Here is a 24,847-nt window from a genome sequence, read left to right as displayed (position 1 = left end):
TTCATTTACCACTTAATGAGGAATCTTAAATCTAATATTTTTGTTAGGCATTCTTGATGAGAATTATTGAAAATGCAGTACTCTGTTTTATAAAATAGTATAGTGATATATGTATATATATATATATAATTTGTATTTTATTATATTTATTAGTTATTATAAATTTCATTTAAAAATTTTCATAACAGGATAGACCATTTTGGAAAAGTATGAGATGTTTGGAACCTATTCTGACCTAGAGTTCTACCTGAATTAAGCCTCTTTGATTTAAGAAAATTAGCAAATGCTGTGCAGGCATTTTGAAGTCAATGAAGTTTAAGATTAATTTTTCCATTTAATGGGAATGTACTGAGAACTTATTATGTTCCTGGCCCCAAGATATGCAACAGAAAACTGTGTAACAAAAATAATATTTCAGGAAGTTGAATGTGGAGCCGTGAGAAATATGTATGGAAGGAAGAGATAAGGAGAATTCATTATGAGGCCTTGTGTAATTTAGTTTTGATAGGAGTGTGATCATAATAACATTTTATTGACATTTGAGGAAAGTTTCTTATAGACAGCACAAAATTGTGTCATATTTGCAAATCCATTCTAACAGTTTCTGTCTTTTAAGTGCTATATTTAGACATTTACATTTAATGCAATTGTAGATACACAGTTGTTGATATTCGAGTAAGTCTAACATTAGTTTTACATTTTTCTGTTTCTGCCCTCTGTTCTCCTCTCTCCCTGCTTTCCCTTTCTTACTTTCTATTAGGTTATTTGAATCCTCCCCATTTTTTGTATTCCATTTTAATGTATCTGCTGAGATTTTGATTATACCTTTTGTATGGTTATTTTAACGATTATTCTAGGGATTACAGTTACAGACTTGACTTGTGCCGTGTACTTATAATCAAAATTCTACTACTTTAAGTTGAACATGGAAACCTTATTATCCAAAAGGTTTTTTTATATAGTTGTTATATGTTACCTGCACATACTTCAAAAACCCCATTGGACATTGTTATGATTTTGTTTTCAACTATTAAACGTATTTTAAAGAACTCAAGAAAATCATGTACTTTCTTGATTGCCTCCACCCCCTTGGGATCACAGTGTACTAATCAAAGAGAAAAATTCTTATTATTTTTATCCAGACATTTACCATTTCTGTTGCTGTTCCTTCATATTCTTGATGTTCCAAAGTTCCCTCTGGTATCAGTTCCCTGTAGTCTAAATAACTTAATTTAGCAATTATTTTAGAATAGACAACACATCTCTTAGTTTTCCTTCATCTGAGAATGCCTTTATTTCACCTTCATTATTAAGGACATTTTTGCTGAATAAAGATTCAGGGTTGAAAATTATTTTTTTCTGTCATCACTTAAAAAAAACATTTTGCTCTTTCTTTCTGGTCTTTATGGTATCTGATGAGAAATCTGCAGGAATAGAATCATTGTTCCTCATAGATAATGTACACTTTTGCTCTGAATTCTTTCAAGATTTTGTTTTTGCTTTAGTTTTAAGTAGCTTAATTATGATGGATGTGGGCCTGAGTTTCTTTCTTTACACGTATCCTTTGGAGAGTCAAATCACCTTCTGGAAACTGTGGGCTTATTTTTGCCAAATTGGGAAAGTTTTAGCCTGACTTCTTTAAATATATTTTTTCCAGCATTACCTTCTTTCTCTTTCTGATAAGCTAAGGACACGAATATTAGAGGATGTTATTGTCCTACATTTTCTCAAACGGTTTATTCTCTGATGTTCAGATTGGATATTTCTTACTGGTTTATTTTCAAATTCATTGACTCTTCCCTCTGTCATTTCTAAACTGCCATTGAACCCATCCACTGAGTTGTGTTTGTTTTTTGTTTTTTGTTTTTTTAATTTCAGTTCTTGGTTCTTCTTTATATCTTCTATTTATTCACTAAGACTTTCTATTTCTATTTGTTTCAGAGTGTTTACAATTGCTTATTAGAGCATTGTACAATTGGCTTAAAATATCTTTCACATAATTCCAGTATCAGTGCTATGTTAATTATCTGCACCTGTCAGTTATCTGTTCCTATTGTGAGTTGAGATTTTCCTAATTGGAATATGCTGAGTTATTTTGAATTATGTGCTATAGATTTTGAATAGTATATAATGAGATTCTGTGTCTTTTTCTAATTCTATGGAAAATGTTGATATTTTTGTTTTTGTAAGAAATTAACCTTGTTAGCTTCAAGCTAGAAATTATTTTTTTAAATGATTGATTGATTGATTTAGAGAAAGGGAGTGCAAGAGAGGGAGGGACAGAGAGAAAGGGAGAGAGAGAATACCAGGCAGGCTCCACGCTGTCAGCACAGAGCCTGACACAGGGCTCAATCCCATGAACTGTGTGGGATCATGACCTGAGACAAAATGAAGAGTTGGATGCTTAACTGAATGAGCCACCCAGGTGCCCGACAAGCTGAAAATTCTAACCCACCTTCTATAGGCTGTGGTTCCAAAGTGAATTTGTTTTTCAAAGTCTTTAAAGTGCCATTTGGACCTGTCCCATGTGTGCCATGGCTTGCTGTTGGTTCAGTTCCCAGAGTGCCCTAGGACTAGCATAAGACCTACGAAAACAAGCCATGGTTATCCCAAACAGTTCACAGTTTAATGGAGTCACTTTCCTGAACTTTAACCTATCCACCGTCTCTACTCTCATCCTTTCTACTTTGTTTTTGTTTTTTGTTTCTTTGTTTGTTTTGTTTTTGCTTTCCTCTGAGGCTCACCTTTATATTCCTCCGACCAGAAAAGCTGGAGCTTTAATATCTCTATCCCTTCGTGTACTTTCTTGATTGCCTCCACCCTCTTGGGATCACAGTGTACTAATCAAAGAGAAAATTCCCTTCTCCTAGAATTTTGGTTCTTGCTGGCCTCACCATTACTGAAGATACTGAATTGTTTCAGGGCTGAAATGTACAAGTATGAAGAAAAGGTGAAATAAAACCAGAGAGCGATTTCTGTACTTTCTCACGGTCAGTTCTCTTTCCTGGAGGCAAACCTGGAGGGCATCTTCTCTAGCTTTTCTGTCTGTGCCAAAGCCCACTCTGGTGTCTATGCCCAATTTCATTCAGGTTGGAGGACTGTAAGAAGACTGTTTGTAAATTCACAATAAGTTCAATGGTATATTGAACTCTTGTTCTCCACACCACCCCAATTTACCTTCTACTGACTTTGCGTAGTTTTCAGATAGCTGCTGCATATGATCTGTTCAAGGTTTGCATCTATAGTAAATATAAGAGACAAACAAACAAACAAAAAGAAACAGAGTGTTGTGTACTTACTCCATCTTCCCGGGAACCAGAAACTTAGTAGAGATTTAAATGGATTTCTAATTATCTTGTGTTTGGAGGTGACTGATGTATTGTTGTATGAAATCTGTACAACGGAGCAGCTTTGTTTGTACAGGTCACATAAATATTGGTGATCACGACATATATCACTTGGTTATCAGACATAAGATAGAGCAGGCATTGTCAGTAGCATAGCTGTATAATCTCAGCTTTTCTTGACACTATAAACACCTGAGATTTTCTACTCAAAGGTTATATTTAGCTTGGGCACAAGGCAAGCTAGAAGTGTCAGAGAAATGAAGGTCCCCAGAATGAGACTTCAAACAATGACAGAAGTTATTGGGTGGCCAGTTCAGAGGTATTCTAAACCAGTCTCCTAGAGTTCTTCAGCAGGACTGGACTCACCTGCTTATAGTGAGAACAAGCTTAATCATGTACCCTTGATTGGTTTTTCTTTTCCTGCCTTACTCTTTCCCCTACTAGAGTTTGCTAGCAACACCTCCCAAGCCACGTTTACTCAAAACTTTTTGTAGGAAGCCTGATTGCCAAAACATCCAAACTATGACCAACTTGAATAGGCTTTTTAAAGGAAAATTTCTGTATAAATTCAAATGATTTTTGGTTACAATATCATAAATAGCTCAGGTGAAATAAGTGGGTAGTCTTCAAGGAACATGGGGAAATACTTTACAGATCTTAAGAAGCTTCAGTGACACTGGAGATTTTATAGATAATTAAAATATAAAATAATTCTGCTCTTATCAGAAACAATGTATCAGGAATCAATCCTGATATATTGATACCCTGATATATATCCTGGTATACGTCAATATAGCAATATACTGATTAATAAACTATTTCTCATAGATGTATCCGTAATGGAATTCTCATTTGGCACAAAAGAATACCAGATTTGATTCTAGACCAATGGCAACCTGGTTACAAAGTAGCTTTGTGTGATGGAGACTCTGAAGATTTAGGAATCAGATACCCTTTGTTGTCTGCCTTTGGGCATAGTCTTTGTTTCCATGGGATTCATTCTATTCCTTCATATACCCAAGGTGTTTGAATTAAACAAAATTTTGTGGTGTTTGACTGATGGATTTCTACTGGGTTTATGCATGGATTTCTAACAGCAAACTGCTGAAATTATTGGGTATGTCAATGTCTGTGACTACCAGAAATTCACAAGCTCTAGGATTCCAAAGCACCTTACCATTCTATTGTTCTGGCTATCCAAGATGAAGAGGAATTACTGTGCAAGGTTATCCCAAGACAAGCATTAGGTCAGAATATTATAGATAAAAGTACACATAAGGAATAAGATTATAGGCATAAGACCAAGTCTAAGAGAAAGTAGGAAGCAAAAACAAATCACATGTAAAAGTTGTAAAATATCTTCTTGCAAACATTCCCTTTGGTTTATTTAAGGTGATTTTGCAGAAAAAGGCTGTAAAGCATGTGACAGTTTATAAATGACTCAACCACAGGCAATTTCCACATATAATTTATTCTTTTGCTAATGAGTGAATAGTGAGTAAAGTCGTTGAAGCGATCACATCTGTTAAATATTCTAGGTGCCAGAGCAGAAAATAAGAAAATAAGTGTTAATTTTTTTAACATTTATTTATTTTTGAGAGAGAGAGAGGGAGAGAGAGAGAAACAGAGAGAGAGAGAGAGAGAGAGAGAGAGGGAGAGAGAGAGAGAGAGAGAGAGAGAGAGAGAGAGAGTGAATGGGGGAGGGGCAGAGAGACAGTTGTTGAGTTGTGGGAGTTGTTGAGCAAAAGGGCGATCCATAGCAACAGAGCAAGTACTGCAATGGCTCAAGAAGGGAACAGGTGTGTTAAGTTTGAGAGCAAGAGAGAAGGCCAGTGTGGCTGATCATGGTGGCCAATGTGAAAATTCACAGAACAAGGGGTCAGAGAGTAGGCAGGCACTAGGTCACGATGGTGGGACCTTGTAATTCAAGGTTTTATTCTGATTCCCATTGGAGAACATTTGCAGTATTTTCAGGCAAGGATGGAAATGATCAAATATTTTAAAGCTCACTGTAAATACTGTATGAATTGAGTATCTACTCTATGTGAGACATTGTCTTAGCTTCTTGGAATGCAAAGATGAATTAAGAGGTTCACAGTTGAGGGGGCAAAGCAGAGGTGTGATCATACAATTACAATTTAGAATAAAGACATTTTAAAGCATGTAAATAATTACCTCTAAAATAAATCCCTTCTTCAATTATTTGTGTGTGTGTCACCCATATCCCTAACACAAGAATCCTCTTTTATTTATTTATTTATTTATTTTTTTTTTTTATTTTTTTCTCAACGTTTTTATTTATTTTTGGCACAGAGAGAGACAGAGCATGAACGGGGGAGGGGCAGAGAGAGAGGGAGACACAGAATCGGAAACAGGCTCCAGGCTCTGAGCCATCAGCCCAGAGCCTGACGCGGGGCTCGAACTCACGGACCGCGAGATCGTGACCTGGCTGAAGTCGGACGCTTAACCAACTGCGCCACCCAGGCGCCCCAAGAATCCTCTTTTTTTTTAAGGTTATTTATTTATTTTTTGAGAGAGACAGAGAAAGACAGAGAGAGAGAGCATGAGTGGGGAAGGCGCAGAGAGAGAGAGAGAGAGAGAGAGAGAGAGAGAATCCCAAGCAGGCTCTGTGCTATGAGTATGGAGCCTGATGCAGGGCTTGAACCCACAAACCTTAAGATCAAGACCGGAGATGAGATCAAGAGTTGGACACTCAACTGACTGAGCTGCCCAGGCACCCCTAGAATCATCTTTACTTTTTTAAATACTCTGCACTAGATTACAATAGAATCTTGTTTGGGATTTAGGGAGAAGATAAGAAAACAAACAGCAAGAAATTAAGGTCTCACATTCATGCATTCCTTTTTCTTCCCCCCCGAAGCATGAGCATGGAAATTTCAAAGTTCATTTCATCCTAGGTGAAATAACAGCAGTAGTAGAAATAGTAACAGTAGTAGAAGAAATCATAATAATATCAATCACCCATTGTTCATTTGTATCATGCTGTTTATATGATGTTTTTGTGCATATCCATTTTAGTTATCCTTTTCTTTCCAACACCACATGGCGGAACAATAAAAGCAGACATTTTACCTTCTCTTTTGCTAATGAAAATATACACAATGAAAGGCAACTTGTAAAAAGACAACCCAGGGTAAGAAATACATGTTGCTTTGTAAGATGCTAAGCACATATATAGCTATATATTGTATAGTATATCTGAAATAAAATTTCATGAGACAGTACTTTCCCTTACAAAGCGCTCTCCTATTTTATATCTATTCCATATTATGATATTCTATTCCACTTTTAAAATGCTGATCACAACCAACTAAATTGATAGGTTGCATCCCACAGTATGAAAAACTTTAGATCAAGTGTTTGCTTAAGATCACACAGCTAGTAAACTGCGTGTTTGAGGTTTAAATTTGTGTCTCTGTGTTCCCCCATCTGATTCTCTTTCCACATAACTAACATCTCTGGTTCTTCATTTTATCCACTCTGATCCAACCAGCAGACTTTTGCCATGTTTATCTTCCTAAGATACAATAAAACATTTCAGTTCTTTTCTTTTTTTTTTCTTTTTATTTTTTAACATTTATTTGTTTTTGAGAGAGACAGAGAGAGAGAGACAGAGCATGGTTGGGGGGGCGGGGGGAGGGGCAGAAAGAGAAGGAGACAGAATCTGAAGCAGTCTCCAGGCTCTGAGCTGTCAGCACAGAGCCGGACGTGGGGCTCAAACTCACTAATCCTGAGATCATGAGCTGAGCAGAAGTCAGATGCTCAAAGGACTGAGCCACTCAGGCACTCCCATCAGTTCTTTTCTTTAAAAAAACAAAACAAAACAAGCAAAAACGACTTTAGTGGGACCCCCCTGCCTATTGGATGCAGATATACAGAACTTCAAGAAGTAGAATAGAACCCATGTTCTTCCCCTTGAGTCTATAGATTTCTAGCAGGTTTGTGAAAGAGCTTCCTGGCATCAGTGATCCTTCTCCCCTGAATTTTATGCCTGCTCTCAAATATCCCTCATGCCTGTATGATGCATTATGTACAACATGTTTCTTGGCATTCTCTAAGGACATCAAACACGTTCCTACCTCAGGCACATCATTTGTAGTGTTCCTGTTGCTGGAAATATTTCATTATCACATACCATCAAACACCCCCATAGACTAGTAATTATCTACCTCTCAGCTTTCTCTGTGAAATAGAAGTTATTTGCTTGGTTTAAAGTTACAACTAAATTTCCGATGCTGTGTCTCCCTCTCTCTCTGACCCTCCCCCGTTCATGCTCTGTCTCTCTCTGTCCCAAAAATAAATAAACGTTGAAAAAAAATTTAAAAAAAAAAAAAAAATAAAGTTACAACTAATATATTTCAGAACATGAAATTACACTGGGCCAGTGGTAGCACAGAAGTGTGAATACATAAGCTAGGTCATTGAATGAGTGTAAGTTCATCAAGGTAAAAAGAGTAAGTTTTCCCTTTAAGTGCCTGGTTGTTCCAGAACATGAGAAATGATAGTGAGGGACAAAGCACAAATGGATATAAGAAGCCGGAAAAAGTTTGCAGAAAGGGCATTTTTATTTGCTTTGGTTTATAAGACCTGCAAATACTGAGTCTGAAAAGAAATACTAAAAATGTGTTAGAACTTTCCAAAATTGGCTCTGGTTAATGGGTTTATTTAAGAGAAGGGGAAAAAACTGGTGAACTCTTTATTGTCAAACAATTATATTAAAGCAATATTCAAACTGTTTTACTCAGTTTAAATGATAAATTGTTCTTAGAGCTCTTAACAAGCAGGTGTTATGAGTTGGCTTTACTTTTCTAGTTTTATTCAGATATAATTGACCTACATCACCACATAAGTTTGTTCCCAAGTTTTCATCTAGGAGTTTTATGTTGGCAGGTCTTACATTTAAGTCTTTAATTCAATTCGAGTTAGTTTTTTGATAATTTTTTTATTGTCTGTGTAATCTGCCCAGATAGCAGAGATTCCATATCTTATAATAATTATGTGACTTGTCTCCACTTCATCTTTCCTTTAATTATCTTTTATAACATCCTTCCTTGTGATAAAGTTCTTTATAATCATGTTTCTTTGCCATATTATTTTTAGAATAGCTTAATGTAATTTTATTGTAAATAAATAACCAATTATTTTTTTTTCTCAGGCCCCGATAAGCCTATTGCAATTAAGTGCCAAACTTTCTTGAGTTAATACATTTAATTTTGTCTCCCCAAGATCAGACCCTAAAAGTAGGGAACAAAGTCAAGACATCTTTCACACCTAAAACTCTCTTTAGGACTTCTTAGAGGACTCCTGGAAAATCACAGTAGTTTGTTCCTTCATCTTCTAAAGAGAGATGCTAGCAATAATTACGATTGTCTCAGATGCCCTATGCTTCTTAATTAACTCAACGCTATTATAAAAGCTGCATAGGAACAACTGTCAGATTAGAAGGGATGTTCGGCCTTTTCTAGATGAAGCCAATGTAGCTGAAATGCAATTATTCTGTGTATCTCTATATTTATCTTTATCTATCAATCACCATATATATAATACATATTATGGTAAAGCTCTATATATTCTTCAGTGCTTTCTCTGTTCCTAAAATATTCTTTTTTTTATCCATCACCTATTTCACCCATCCCCCACCCACCTCCCCTCTGGTAACCATTGGTTTGTTCTCTATAGTTTAGAGTTTGTTTCTTGGTTTGCCTCTTTCTCTCTTTTTTCCCCTGTGCTCATTTGTTCTGTTTCTTAAATTCCCATATCCTGTTCATAATATATTCTTATCCTCAAGGATATCAATTCCTCTCCATAAAATGTTTTAGAACATACTCCAATAGAATTTGATGTCCACCATTATATTTTTGCTTACTGTAGTAAATAAACCACAGCCTTTCATTTCAGTATCAAATTGCTTTTTGTTTTCCTGTGGTGCTTGCCTGAAGTCTCTGCTACAGAAATTTGTGTCTTCAAAAGGGGAATCTCACAGTCCTGTAAAGAGATTATCTGATCTTTTGATATGTCTAAGAACACACTCTTGGTTAGGTTTCTAAGCTAACATCACTTAGACAATTTTCAGAAGGCTTTAGTAGGCTGAGTCAGGATTTCCAGTGTTCTTTTTAGTCCAGAAGCAGACATACTTCATGAAAGCAGATGATTCACTCCCAATGTCCAACCCGTGAATATATTACATAGAACATAATGAACTAATAAGAAAAGCTTACTTGTTTAAATGGAATATAATTTAGCACCATTTTTGAATATTCTTCTGTATCATTCTCTGGATATCAACTTAGCAGGCATTTGTAAGCTGAAATAAAACATTTTTAAGTGGTGTTACACCTCACTGTCTCTCATAATTCAGGAACCAATACTTTTACTGAGCTTCATAAAAATCTGTCCTCCTTTGTACCAGGTCACAATTGGACAAATGAATTGTGCAACCAGGATCACGTAGAAGTGCCATGTTTGAGAATGAGTCTCATTTATTCAGGTCTTACAAGCCTAGTATTCAGGAATAAGGATTGACTTTATGTGTGGAACCAATGCCTATAAAATTTTTCCAGGAACACGGACTCAGGCTTGGCTCACAGGTAAGAAAGGAACCACTTCCTGGAAGGTCAGGAACTTTAGAATAATTTGCAGACTAAAAGAAGAGAGAAACCCACCCACATTCATAAGTACTATGAGTGACATTTCATAAAGGAATGCCTTGGGCTTGGTTTCCTGGCCTCAGGATAGAGAAGTAAATGAGAGAGGCTTTTGAAAAGTCTAATCGAGATTCCTTGTGAAAATTTCCCAAACAGAAGTAAATTCTCTGGCAATCATGTTTACTCAATCCTATAAGATTGTAGATTTTCATAGTAAATTCAGGGAGAGTTACATGGTTAGTTTATGCTCTTGTTGCCGGTCAAATGTAACAAAACTAGCCTTTCTTGGTCAGAAGAATGAGTTTTGAAGATTGTTTATGATCACAAGAGCCGGGTGGACAAGGGGGAATACTAGAAAAATAATCTAAATAATCAAAAATAATCCAAGACATAAAAATAGGCCAAAGAGATTACTGGGAATCCTTTCAGAGAGGTGCTAGGCTTTCTATTGTCTGCGTATTTTGTAGAGGCAAACAGGAAGACATAGATTTTTGTCCAGTAAAGACGCAAAGGATTTCTGGCGAGTGAAATGATAATCCCCAAAGGTATATTGCCCTGTATGGCATTAACCAGTTTTGTCTCTGATTCAACAATCCTATCTTAACTTTCTTTTATTAAATTTTACATACCTAGGTGTGCACAAATGCACATGTACCCACACACGTGTCTGTACTTTCAATCAATTACAACATCCATTTATGTTACCCGTTAGATAATAATGAATAAATTAGTTAATAATGAGGTAATGTTAAGTCTTTGGCCTCTGTTGATATTTGGCCCTTGTTTAGTGAATGAAGAATGACTGCATGTCAATAGAATTAGCTCACTTTTTTACATATGAAGTTGACTTTTTGTTCTTATTAGAATAAAGGCTTTATGTCATAGATAAAGGAGTAGAGATAGTGTCACTTACTGGTACCAGGAAACAAGTTCCTGGTAAGTAATGGAAGGTAAGTAAAGGCAGAAGAGACAAGAGAGAGTAACTAAGATTCAGTACTGATGGAGGGCTTTCTCCAGCTGCCCAATACCATTCCAATAGAAAAGCAATAAAAACAAGCATTGTTTGTTTTTACATGAATAAACTGGAAAAATATACAGGAGCTCACGGGACCAGCGGCCACCCTGAATTTAAAGATCATATGGAGTAAGAATGAGAGAATGCCAAGTCGGAGAGCTATGAATGGAAATATTACAGTTTAAGTTGCGAATATGGCAAAACTAGAGGTCAATCTTGAAAGTGAGGAAGTTGTTGAAAGAGTAAAGGTGAAGTAAACGAAGCTACAAATTTAAGGAAATGCAAAGCCAGCATGTTGAATATAACGTTTACACTGATATGCACATCATCTACTAAAAGTTGGGCCTAGGGGCGCCTGGGTGGCTCAGTCAGTTAAGCGTCTGACTTCGGCTCAGGTCATGATCTCACAGCTTGTGGGTTCAAGCCCCACGTCTGGCTCTGTGCTGACAGTTCAGAGTCTGGAGCCTGCTTTGGATTCTGTGTCTCCCTCTCTCTCTCTGCCCTTCCCCCGTTCACATTCTGTCACTCTCTCTCTCTCTCAAAAAATAAACATTAAAAAAATAAATAAATAAAAAATAAAAGTTGGACCTATAGGATATACAAAAAGTGAGATGTCTACAAGTAATCCACAAAAAGAAAGTGAATGATTTTATTAGTAAAGAACTCGATACATGTTCATAAAAAAAGTTGAGAGGAATATAGATGAATAATTTGATTCCTAAAAGAAAAGAAAGTGTTTGCTTTGTTTTGCTTGTTTTCAAGAATAGATAAGAATAGACTGAAAGTCTCAGGATGAGACAAAACTTACCCACACTTTGGACTGTGTGTGTCACATGCTGTGTGAATGAATAAAAACCAAGCGCTAGATGGGACTCAGTAAAAAGTGGGGTTCACAGGAGAAATCCCGGTTTCAGTTAGGTTCAAAAAGAGGATGGAGCAGATTGTAAAGATGTAGATATTATGAGGTAGTTTGTTTATAATGAAACAGGGGCTTTAGAATTTAGGAGGTCCTACAAATTACATGGTTTAAATCCTTAGTCTTCATTTGCCAGCCAGTGAAAATACTTTACCCCTGAGCCTTGTTTATCTATTCATAAAGAAAAGGGTGATAATAACGTTCACTCCATGTAAAATACTAACCCAGCACTTGACATGTGATTAATGCTCTGTAATTGTTATGTAGTATTTATACTGTGCAAAGGACATCAGTAGGGGGCCACCTAGCCAATGAGAAACATAGAGCCAAATGAGGACAAGAATATAATAGAGAATGGATGGCTGAAGTGTCATGCATTGGAGAAAAAGGAAGTATTTTAAGAAATGGATCACATGGACCAGAATTGGGCAATGCCACTGAGGATGTGATCAAGTAGGAGGTTGGAAGAAATATTTTCAAGACAGAAGCAATAGGATTTGGCAAATAGTTGGGTGCAGTTATGGGGAAGAGTGGAGATAAAGATGTCCAGGCTGTAAGCCTCTGTGCCCAGAAAGGTGATTCCATTGACAAAATTAATAAATTGAAGAGGAGGCTCTATCTGGGAAAGGGACATGGACATTCAGGCATTACTTCTACTTCATTTAAAATATAATGACTTGGTTTCATTAGTCAACACTCAAGAGAAGATATCCTGTGGGCAGTTGGTCTCAGAAGATATCCTGTGGGTAGCTGGAAACGTGAGACCAGAGATTAAGGGTTGTGGCAGAGACTGGCTAAATGTTCACCTGTTCCACTTACTCCTCCCACATAGGCAGGAAGATTATACTTCCCAGTCTTCCTTGCATTATGTTTGTAGCCAGGTGACCAGTTTGACAACAGAATGGGGGCAGAACTGAGGCACACCATTTCCAGGCATGTCCTTAACATATGTGCATCATTCTACTTCTTTCTCATTCCCTGCCTTTTGTATGACTGGAAGTGAAGTGAATTGGGTTGGCCGAGCCAGATGAGCAAAGAGCCCATATCCCTGAATCGCATCAGGGACAGAGATACCTTCAGGATGGTGTCTATGATATAAGCAAGCAAGCAAGCAAGCAAGCAAACTTTTAGTTCTTTAAGCCAATGATATTTGGGGGTTTATTTCTACTTGCCCTACAATGACTAATAACATAGCCAAGATTGGAGATCTACATAACCATTTTCTAATCAACTGCATTTGCTCCCAAATAAAAATGTATGCACTGGCTGCATCTGAATTACTTGGGGCAGGGAAGGGGGTGCTTTCGAAATGCATATTCCTGAACCTAAACTAGACCTGCTGGTTTAGAAGCTCCAGTGAGGGGCCCCAGAAATTTTATTTTTAACAAGCAGCCATTTTTTTTTTCTGAAGTTAACAAACAACCTATCTAGGAAGGTAACGGAAGACATGAACTGGAATAGATTATTGAGAGAGGAAGAGAGAAGATGTGGGTGGCGGTGGGGAATGGGGGAGTTAAGCAAGGGCCAAGTTGAAGAATTTGGTAAATAACTGCATCTATGCAATGGAAGGAGAAAAATCAACCAGAAACAATGAAAAAAATAATAATTCCTATTATAATAAAGAAGGCAATAAGGAAAGCACAAGAGAAGAGAATTTCAAGGACTCATGGGTGGTCCACAATGTCAAGTATTTTACAGCAGTGCTTCTCAAACATTAATGTGTATATGAATCACCAGAGTCTCGTAAACCCCAGACTCTAATTCAGTAGGTCTGAAGTGCAGCCAGAGATTCTGCATTCCTACCAAGCTTCCCAGATGATACGGATGTCACAGGTCCACAGACTATATACTTTGAGTAGCAAGACTTTACAGAAATTGATAGAGCCTAACAAAGAATAAGCCATTGGATTTCTTTTATTATTTTTTTAAAATTTTTTTGATGTTTATTTATTTTTGAGAGAGAGAGAGAGAGAAAGAGGGACAGAGCATAAGCAGGGGAGAGGCAGAGTGAGAGGGAGACACAGAATCCGAAGCAGGCTCCAGGCTCTGAGCTGTCAGCACAGAGCCCGAGGTGGGGCCCAAAATCATGAATCATGAGATCATGACCTGAGCCAAAGTCGGACGCTCAACCGACTGAGCCACCCCGGTGCCCCAAGCCATTGGATTTTCTAACTAGAATGTCAACAGTGACTTTTAGCAAAGAGGTTTTTAAGATGGTAAGGGAAGAAGCCAGATGGCATGTCTTTAAGGAGTGTGTAGGTAATAGCAAAATGAAGATATTTATTTTAGACTATGCTTTCTTTAAAATGGAGGCTAATGAGAAGAGAAGCAAAAGAAGCATACAAAGGTGGGAAGTTTCTGAACAGGATCATTATTTAATATATAGAATATTGTGGGCTGAGAAAGTAGTACTTGCTGATAAAAAGTAAATAAAATATATATTTGCCATCTACTGCTTAGGAAGATATAGATCCAATTTTACTTCTCCTTTTTTTATTTTTATTTTTTTACTTTTATTTTTATTTTTTTTAATTTACATCCAAGTTAGTTAGCATATAGTGCAACAATGATTTCAGGAGTAGATTCCTTAATGCCCCTTACCCATTGAGCCCATCCCCCCTCTCAGAACCCCTCCAGTAACCCTCTATTTGTTCTCCATATTTAAGAGTCTTTTCTGTTTTGTTGCCCTCCCTGTTTTTATATTATTTTTGCTTCTTTACCTTATGGTCATCTGTTTTGTATCTTAAAGTCCTTATATGAGTGGAGTCATAGGATATTTGTCTTTCTCTGATTGACTAATTTCATTTAGCATAATAAAAAATCAATAGTACTTCCCCTATATTATGAAGACCTTAAAATGTATAGCTATTATTATCTTATTCCCATCTTACATATCATTCGTTTTATTACTTTATTTCTACATTGCTTTCTTTGCCAACTAAATTATTTGTTGATGTTTTATATGAACATTGTCTAGATTTCCCCACATGTTTACCAATTCCTTTCCTCACGTACCTTCTAAACAACTAATTTTTTTTTTCCATTAAGGTTTGAGAAGTTCTAAATGAGACACAAGATGCTACATTTCTGTTACCTTCTAAGTAATGTTCATGCTGCTGGCTCTGGTCAAAGAGATAGTTTGCGGCAAGGCTGGTGGCTCATTTCATGTTGTTTACTGGTAATAAGTAATTTTGAGTTTTGAGTTTCAATGTCTGAAAATGTCTTTATTTTATGTCATCTTGGAGTTTGTGTTTAGTATGACTCACAGTCTAAGGTAAAGTGTTATTTTTAAAAATGTTTTATTTATTTTTGAGAGAGAGGGTGTTAGCATGAGTGAAGGAGGGGTGGGGTGGGGAACAAGAGATCTGAGGCAGGCTCTGCACTGACAGCAGTGAGCCCAATGTGGGGCTTGAACTCATGAACTGTGAGATCAGGACCTGAGCTGAAGTCAGACACCCAACCAACTGAGTCACCACGGTGCCCCGAGAGTTATTTTTTTTCTTTTGTTTGAGAGATATGCTTCTGTTTTCTGAGTTCATGTGTTTTCGTTAAGAAATTTTCTATTCCTGTAATTGGGCTTCTTTTGTAGGCAACCTGTCCTTTTTTTTTTTTTTTCTCTTGATGTGTTTAAAATGTTCTGTTTGTCTTTGAAGTTTTATGGTTTCTTTACTAATGGTTTGTGAGTTTTTAAAAAAATACTGCTTCAAATGTATATTTGACTCCATAGTCTAAGGATTTTAGTCTTCAAACAATTCTTGAATTTTCTTAGTTATTTTCTCTGTGAATATTTCCTACCCCATGCTTTCCCCATTCTCTCCTGGAATGCCTTTTAAACATGTGATAGATCTTCTCCATGCTTAACCTTTCTTTCTTATTTTATAGATTTCTCATCTCTGTATAGCATTCTGAATAATTTCTTTTTTTAAATTTTTTTAATGTTTATTCATGTTTTGAGAGAGAGCAAGAGAGAAAGGGAGAGAGAATGAGTGGGGGAGAGGCAGAGAGAGAGGGAGACACAGAATGCAAAGCAGGCTCCATGCTCTGAGCTGTCAGCACAGAGCCCAACATGGGGCTGGAACTCAGGAACTGTGAGATCATGACCTGAGCTAAAGTCAGATGCTTAACCAACTGAGCCACCCAGGTGCTCCTGAATAATTTCTTGATGTATGCCTTCCAGTTCACTAATTCTCTCTCCAGCTATGCTTTATTTTCTACTTATTATTTATACTGAGTTTAATTCTGGTGCCTTTATAACTATGGTTTCCATTGATACATATCTTCCAAGGTTGTTGTTGTTGTTGTTGTTGTTGTTGTTTTAACACTGTAATGTTGTTTCATATATTCTGGCCCACTTTTTAATTACATTATTCTAAATGCATTTATTTTTAAGTCTGCTTCCAAAAATTCCCCTATTGAATATTTTTGACTGTCTAACATATGGTTTGGTCAAGATCTTGCTTATGGTAGCTTGTTTTCTTGAGCAGTACTTCTGAAATTTTAATCTATATTTGAATCATATGTACATATTTTAAATTGCATGTTTGGGTTCAACCAGTCTAGAGTAAGGCCTGAGATTCTTCATTTTTAACAAGTTTCCAAGTGATTTTGATGCTGTTGGCCCACCTGCCCATCTTTGCACAGGAAGTCTTAAAAGTATTTTCTCATCGTCTTATATATACTTCTGTCTAAGGGGGATTTCTGGGGAGGAAAACTGGGCCTAATATGTGTGTATGCATGTGCATATGCTGAGTTTTTTGACTTGTGATCTTCAGGACCATTCAAGTAATATAAATATGCATGCCAAATCTTCATCAGAGCTGTACTATTGTTATGAGTTCTCAGAAGAGAGTTTTCTCCCTCCCTTCCCCTCTAATCCAGAGCCAAAACAAAACTAAGATTCGTGTCATATCGCTCAGCTAGTGAGCAGATATCTTCTATTGTACTCCCTCATTAAAGGTGTAATCTTTCAAAAATCTGGATTTTATTTGAAGATGTTAAGTCCAACTTCCCACCTTGTGTGGGTCCATGACCTTCTCTCTTTTTCACTTTATTCACTAAACTCAAATTCTCAGGACAGTTAAACAGTAAGTGGCAGCTTATTTATGGTTCCACCTTTCTCTTCATTTTTTGACCTTTGGGAATGTTTCTTATATTTCCCCTAGTATTTCTCGGTGTTTCATATTGAAACATATTTCAAGATATCTAGTTTACAGTGTTTTGGAATGTAAATCTGTTAAATATTTAGAAGGACCTCTAAACAGAATGGTTAGAATTTTTTTTAATGACTAATATTAACAGTTGAAGTACTAAGAATCTAGAAAGCCTCAATTTTAAAAGACTCCCAAATAGGTGAAATTTTATTTTATTTAGAATTTTCTCAACTAAACTCCACCATTATTACACTGAACTTTTCCCTTTTTAACCAGTTGTGTTGGCGTAGTATAGACATAGCCTGAATCATCATGAAGGACGGGAATTGGGTTTTAATCTATAAAAAGCTAAAAAAAAAAAAAAAAGAGAGATGTGATGCCATGGAGACCGATGATTTTTTTTTTCTCTTTCCTAGGGAAAGATTCAGAACCAAAGTGATGAACAAATTCAATTTCAGATTACTAAACCAAAGAACAGGTACGTCAAGTGTGGGCATTGGCAAATGTGTTTGGCTCTGATAAGTAAGACACCTTCGGAGAGATTATTCCCCTAGTGCTTAATTCCAATTTTGAGATAATGAACTGGCTAGGAAAACAATTGTGTAGGCACTTTCTGTCTCTCAGATGCTTTACATTTAGTTCTTTAAATTGCTCTACAAAATATAAAACACAATATAAGCAGCAAAGTGCTCCCCCACCACGAACTTGAAATACCCTGAGCAGTGATTAATGTAAAATATGCTGGGATCCAAGGACCATCAAAAATAAAAATGATGGGTCCAAGTGGTCTAGAAGCTTGGAAGAATAAAAAGACTCTAGAGATTCATGCCTCAGATTTTCTTCCAGAATGTCCAGTGTTGCGCTCAGAAGAGGCTTTAGACCCAGGGAAGATTCAAGCAATCTTCAGTAACAAAACAGAATCAAAAGGCAGGGTGAGCTACTCTCTAATACACAAGGGAAAATAATAAGAGGGAGGCCAAGCTGTGGGTGATAATATTAAGTATAGCAAGAGTAATATAGTCTTAGATAATTGTTTATTGATGCCTGAAGTCCAGTGATAAAGTGGTGGGTGGAGATAATAAAGCATAGTAGTTAAATATGCAGGCTCCAGAGACAGTGTAAGCAGCTTCAAATTCCACCTTTACCACTTATTGGGGATGTGGTCTTGAACAATTAATTTTCTTTGCTAAGCCTCGGTTTCTTCATCTGTACAGGAAAGGTAACAACCTCTTAAGATAGTTGGCATCGTTATGTTGAGATCATAATGTAAAGTGCCTGGCACCACACCAGACATTTAGTGTGTGCTGAAAAAATAATGATGGTGACGGTGATGGTGGTAGTGTTAGTGATGGTGGCCAAGAGTTGACCTGGGGTCTGGACAAGAAAGCTGGGGATTGGATATGGCTTATCTAGTTGATTGTTTACCCACTTATTAATCATTCACCAGGCATTTAATACACACCAGATATTGTTCTAGGTATCTGGAATTTGGGAATGCTAACCAGAAGACAAAGACTAATGCACACTTTCACAGACAGGTCAATAGGACTAAGATGTAAGACTACAAATGAGAGGTTCCATAACTAACCACAGCTCGTCACCAGCATAAACTACTCAATCCACCAACAATAAGACCACTTCTGGATGACCCCAGTTGTTTAGACTGAATCCACTGATACATTTCCCCACTTATCACGGCTGACTTAAATATGAACAAGTTGTCAGTGATGGCAGCAATCTATGGCAATAAGAAGTATTACTGAAACATGATAGGCTATGCTTAATTCTGAATTACCCCCATCTTCCACCAGAAGCTTGACTCTTTCTGATATTCTGGTACAAAACAAAGTGCTTGGAGTCCAATGCTTACATTTGAGTGCTGATTTGACCACATCATAGTTTGTAGAAACTTTAGCATGTGAATCCTCCTCTCTGATCTTCAGTCCCTTCATTGTATTCAGGATTGTAAAGTTAAATGAGTTCATGGGAACGCATACAGCATAGGAGATAATAGTGGGTGTGTTGGGTATTTCCAGGTCTTCTCTCGACCATGTTTCACCCAACCCATATAGAGACTGCATCAAAGAGTTCCATTGCCTCTGACTTCTGGTTGAATTTGCCTAAGTGGAGGCACTGGGTAGGTGGGAAGAGAGTGATAGCAGACTACTTATCCCTTAATACACCCCACATGATCTGTATTCCTGTAAAGCAGTTCATAACTACCTTCAGAAGTCCACTTGGAATAGTTGGCTCTGTAACTTATGGTAAATTCTACCTCCCACCCATCCTTAAAGATGTAACCTGTCACTAGTCTCAGACATTAAACATCTCTTATCATTGGTTCTAACCGTGCCTACACCACTGTAATAATCCCTTTATGAAACTCACTTAGAACTTCCCAATTTGTTTGTGCCTCCTGTTTCCTTCCAGGATTGCGATCTATTTCTGGACTCTGCTTTTTCAGTGTGGATTCCAATTTGCTCCCATCTCTTACCAGCCCTGTGAACTTTGGCAAATTAGTTAACATTTCAATCTCCAGATCTCTTGTTTTGAGGTCTGGATTGTTGCAGAGATTGTGTGGACCATAATCAGCATTGAATACATGATAATGATTGACGAGCATAAAATATGCTGTCAAATCTCAACTACTATACACACAGAAGTTAGTTAATGTCATTAACTAATGTCATTAGTTAATGATGATGGTTTTATAAGTTAATGACAATGACCTAGCTTGGTGCCCCATTTACTGTTATGGGGGAGCTAAGAAAGCACTCTTTTGCACAAGAAAATAATATCACACTTTAAAAGAAATTTAAGGGCGCCTGGGTGGCGCAGTCGGTTAAGCGTCCGACTTCAGCCAGGTCACGATCTCGCGGTCCGTGAGTTCGAGCCCCGCGTCAGGCTCTGGGCTGATGGCTCGGAGCCTGGAGCCTGTTTCCGATTCTGTGTCTCCCTCTCTCTCTGCCCCTCCCCCGTTCATGCTCTGTCTCTCTCTGTCCCAAAAATAAATAAAAAACGTTGAAAAAAAAAATTTTAAAAGAAATTTAAATTCACATAGGATTCTTTAGTAGCCAGCCTTCAAGATGACCTCCAGTGATTCTCATCTGCTAGCATCCATGCTTTTATACGGTTCCCTCTCATGTTGAATAAGGCTTGCCTGCAAAATCAATAGGCTATTACAGAAATGATAGTGTGTGGATTCTGAGCCTGTGTCGTAAAAGACATGTGTCTTCTTGGGTTACTCATTCTGGGGAACGTCAGCTGCCATGTCATGAGGATACACAAACATGTGGCAAGAAGTGACATCTCCTGCTAACAGCCAGCATAAGCCAGGCAGCACCCAAGTGAGCCATCCCCAAGGTGAATTACTTCAGCCTCGGGCAAGCCATCCAATGACCGCAGATGCTATGACATCTTGACTGTCACCTCATGGGAGACTCTAAGCCAGAATCACCCAAGCCATTCCTAAATTCCTGACCTGCCAGAACTATGTGAGGGGATATATATTTATCAGTATGTTTAAACCACTGTGTTTTGAGGCAATTTGTTACTCAGCAATAGATAGCTGACTAATTCCCCTGCATCCCAGCATATCTATTGAATACTCAGGAATCTGCGACTTAAAAAAGCTAAGCCCTGAACTTCTTGATAATCATTAATTTAAATATTTGAATCTCAAGGGAGTCAATACACTGCAATCTACCACCCTAATGAGAAAAAGGCAGCATTGTTTTTCATTCTGACTTCTGAGTGATAGGCCACTTCATCTTGGTCTGAGTTTAGTCCAGCTCTAAACAGAAAACAGCTTCCACTATTATGCTGGAGATCTCATTGTAGAATGTAATCACTCTTGGACACCAGCAAAGTTGCTTGATGAGTTCAATACTGTTTTTTACCTTTGCCTACGTTCTCTATCATGTTAATGCTGCTCTCATTTTATTGTGCCGTATAATAATTTTCGCTAATGTTTAAACTTTTCGATGATTCAAGATTAAACTTCTACTCTTGTCACACTCTCTCTTACATACAGGTTGGACAAAGCCTATTTATTTGGCCTCTTTAATTTATCCTTTAATCTCCATTCATAAATCAGTTGGCTGGCCTTCTTTGCTGGTTATTCCTGTTCTTTGAACTCATTCCAATTGTATCAGGAAAAAAGGAGTTCCCTACTAAGCAATGTGGTTTGACCACTACAGTATCTCAGCAAAGCACTGAATACATGCTGGTAATACCATTCATTTGTCGGGGGCAAAGTAACTCCTAAGGATGGGAAATACTGGTTTTCTTTTCTTTTTCTTTCTTTGTTTTAAATCTATTGCCTGCTATCGAATGTGTTCCAGTAAAACATGACGTGGCCACCAAAGATTCAAGATAGTGAACCTAGAACTCAAGATTATTATTTTGGACCAGTGGAAAATTAAAAGTGGAAGGTGAAAGGTAAACCATTTCCCTATGATTACACATTTTAATTTTTCAAGTTCTGCCCTATGGATTTTTTCTTCCAAACATTGAATTCAAAGCTATTTTCCTCAAGAAAAAAAAAATCCTTCTGATAATATTGTCAAAAATTCCAAGTGCTTAGCCCATACCTACATACATGGTCTTTGCACTGTCCCATAAATATGTATTTTTCGGATCTTTCACTTGGTTTGGTTTGATTTGGAATATCACGGCTGAATGATAAAGTGATCTGTATTTCAGGGGCCTTGAGTTTTAATATTGTCATTTCCACTAACAAGCTCTTATCTTGGAGGATATCATTCACGTTCTGTGTCTTTCAACAAATCTATAACCAAAATGGCAATATCACTCACTCTCCCTTTCTCAAGGAATTATAGGGTAACCTAAGATATTTTATCTATAAGTACTCTAAGTATAATCACTTCACAGTTTTCAAAGTCTTGAATAAGTCTATGAAGTTGAAATAAAATGCAATTACACACATGGCCACTTACATTACAACAGAGATAAATGAGATTAGAATCATATCAGGAGAAAATAAAGATTAGCACGCATGTTCAGGTACATTAATTCCGTGTGTTTTAACCATGAATGTTTATGTTAGGCTTCAAGACTAGACCAAAGTGCCCAAACTCATATCCCTATCACAATCGAGAATATGATTTCATGTAAAAAGAGGCACAGCATGTCCAAGGAGTTGGAAAAACATGACTCTGTGAGGTGGGCATTCACTTCAAAGTCAAAGATCTACATCAGCAATCTTAAGGACATTGTTCTTCAGTTTGGAAATCCTTCCTGACATGTGCAAAAGCAGATCTCTTTTGCCTGCTAAGCTGACTCAGTGGTTTCACGGTGATCCTTGTTGTATGCAGACAGCACATGAGATGTCTGCCATTCAGTGAGGGTTCACAGATCCTCTATAGAAATCTGTTGGCTTCTCTGGGCTCACTGTCTTATACTGAGAGATGAGAGTCATGCTATAGGCAAGATAGATTTTTGAACTGGTAATCACATGAGACAGTGCATGCATAGACCTTTACATCTTGCCTGAGACAAAGTAAGGTCCTGATGTATTATGATCAGAGTAGTTAATTTTCTCATGTAAGTGCATCCTTTCTGAAAACATTGAAAACAGTTAACTCCTGGGAAGCATCATTTTTAATAGGGCCAACAGGATCCTCCCCATAGTATAATCCCTGAAACTGTTCTTTTAAAATCCCTTCCATCAGCCACCTTCATCTACTTCTTTGGTTTGCCCCAAAGCAAAGAAGGAACACACATTAATACTCATGGACTCTTACCTTTATATGTTATCTTTTAAAATGCACATGTTCAGGTTAGCTTCTCAAAGGATAAAGCCAAGTCAGAAACACAAGGGAATAAGTAGACAAAGCAAAAGGAAGGGGAAAACAAAAAAGCCTGAAGTGTAGGTAGGTCTGAAGATAAAACGAAACCAGATGGAGATTTATGCCTTTTTTTCTCTGTTTTACTGAATGGAGCAGATAATCAGAAACATTTCCTCAGTGTTGGTTTTCTAATCTCCCTGTCACCTTCAACCAAGATATGAAGCCAGACAGAGGTTCTTCGCTCTTCTTGTCTTCTGTCACCCTTTGCTTTACAGAAACATACACTTTGATGAGCGTGCTCTAAAATGATCCCTGAAAGAAGCTGAGTAAATATTTTCAAGATAAGCCTGGAGGTCTTACTGTCTCTAAATCATCAACAGGCAAAAAGAGAGAGAGAGAGAGGGAGAGGCAGTTTCCTATTCAAACATGTTGCTTAAGAGCTAATGGGAGTATTATTATGATTGATAGACCAGAATCTTTGTCTTCAGGAACACTTAATGGGATAGGAACTGACCAATATTTACATTGGAGGTGAAGCCACATTTTATTTCATCTGGGGTCAAATAGCACCGAATGAGAAATACATTCCTCAGATGGATGCAGCCTTCACTTCACCCCAACCTGGGTGTCTGAGAGTCCCATGAAATCTTGCAACCAATCTCCATTTAGAATACTCCCAAGCTTCCCATTTCAGCAATGAAGGAGGATCACTAGGCTGCTTCTGTTCCACAGCGGGTAACAAACTGTGAGGTGCGTAAAGCATGTAAGTTTTCAAACTCTGAAAACTTTAAATGCTATGCACAGCTCCTTAACTGCATGAGTGCACCATGCCTAGAAAATAAACTGGTCTCCACACAAATCAAAATAGTGGGCTGAATAGTTCAGATGTACAGAAATCACAGGAATGCGGGTCTGTTTAATGATGGGGATTGGAGGGAAGAAATGTTAGTTACACAATTATTCCAATCAATAAGCAGAAAATGATTTTTGATATTCTGATAGTTAGAACAGGGATGTTGCATATCCATAGCTCTGTGAGCGCATCCTTTTCCTTTCTGGTTTGTGGTACTTCATTAAATTAAAGAGAATTGAAGAGAAGCAGGCAATCCTTGAGGTTAAAGAGAAAGAGCATTCCAATGTGAACTTTGGAAGACCTCTCAAGGTCAAATCCGTGCTTTTGGCTTGATAACCAATAGCCTTAAGCAAAAGAGAATGGCAGCTAATGCTAGACTAACGATATTTTTGTGTGGACTTGGGGACTGAAGACTGGCACCACACTGTTGCCTATACTCCTCCTTAAATTCCTTGTTTCCCATTCTTCTTTAACAGGACTCCAGTCAGGGTGTTGCCTTTCCAATTCCGCCAAAGCTGCTTTTATCATAATCGTCAGTGACTTCTCTTCGAAAATCAAATGATCATTCATTTGATACAGTTGGCCACACCCTTCCCTTTGGTTTTCAGAACACGTACTTACCTAACTCTCCTCCTATCTTTCTAGGATTTCCCAATATCTTCGCTTGTTCTTCTTCATCTCCAGCTTCTAAATACAGGCATGTTTAAGGGTCCAGTTTGGGGACCGCTTTTCAATCTACTACCCCCTCCCTCGGAAATGCTGATGATGCATAAGTTTATATCCCAGCCAAGACTTCTCCCTGGGAATCTAGACTGATCCTTCCAAGTGCCTATCTGAAATATCCCCTGGGACACATAATAGAAATCTCAAACTAAGAATGTCCAGTGTTAAACTTCTGACGTGCTATCCAAAATCTTTCCTAACTCAATGAATGACGATTCTTCCCCCTCTCATCGCTCAGCCAAATATCTTGGCATCATCCTTGACTCCTCTCTCCCTCCTATGTATTGCATCTAATGGCAAATCTTGTTGATTTGACTACAAACTGTGCACCAGCTGTGACTGTTTCTCAACATCTCTATGGCAAGCAC

The sequence above is a fragment of the Lynx canadensis genome, chromosome E1, assembly GCF_007474595.2.
Source record: "Lynx canadensis isolate LIC74 chromosome E1, mLynCan4.pri.v2, whole genome shotgun sequence".
Taxonomy (NCBI): Eukaryota; Metazoa; Chordata; class Mammalia; order Carnivora; family Felidae; genus Lynx; species Lynx canadensis.
This window is presented reverse-complemented; position numbering follows the sequence as displayed.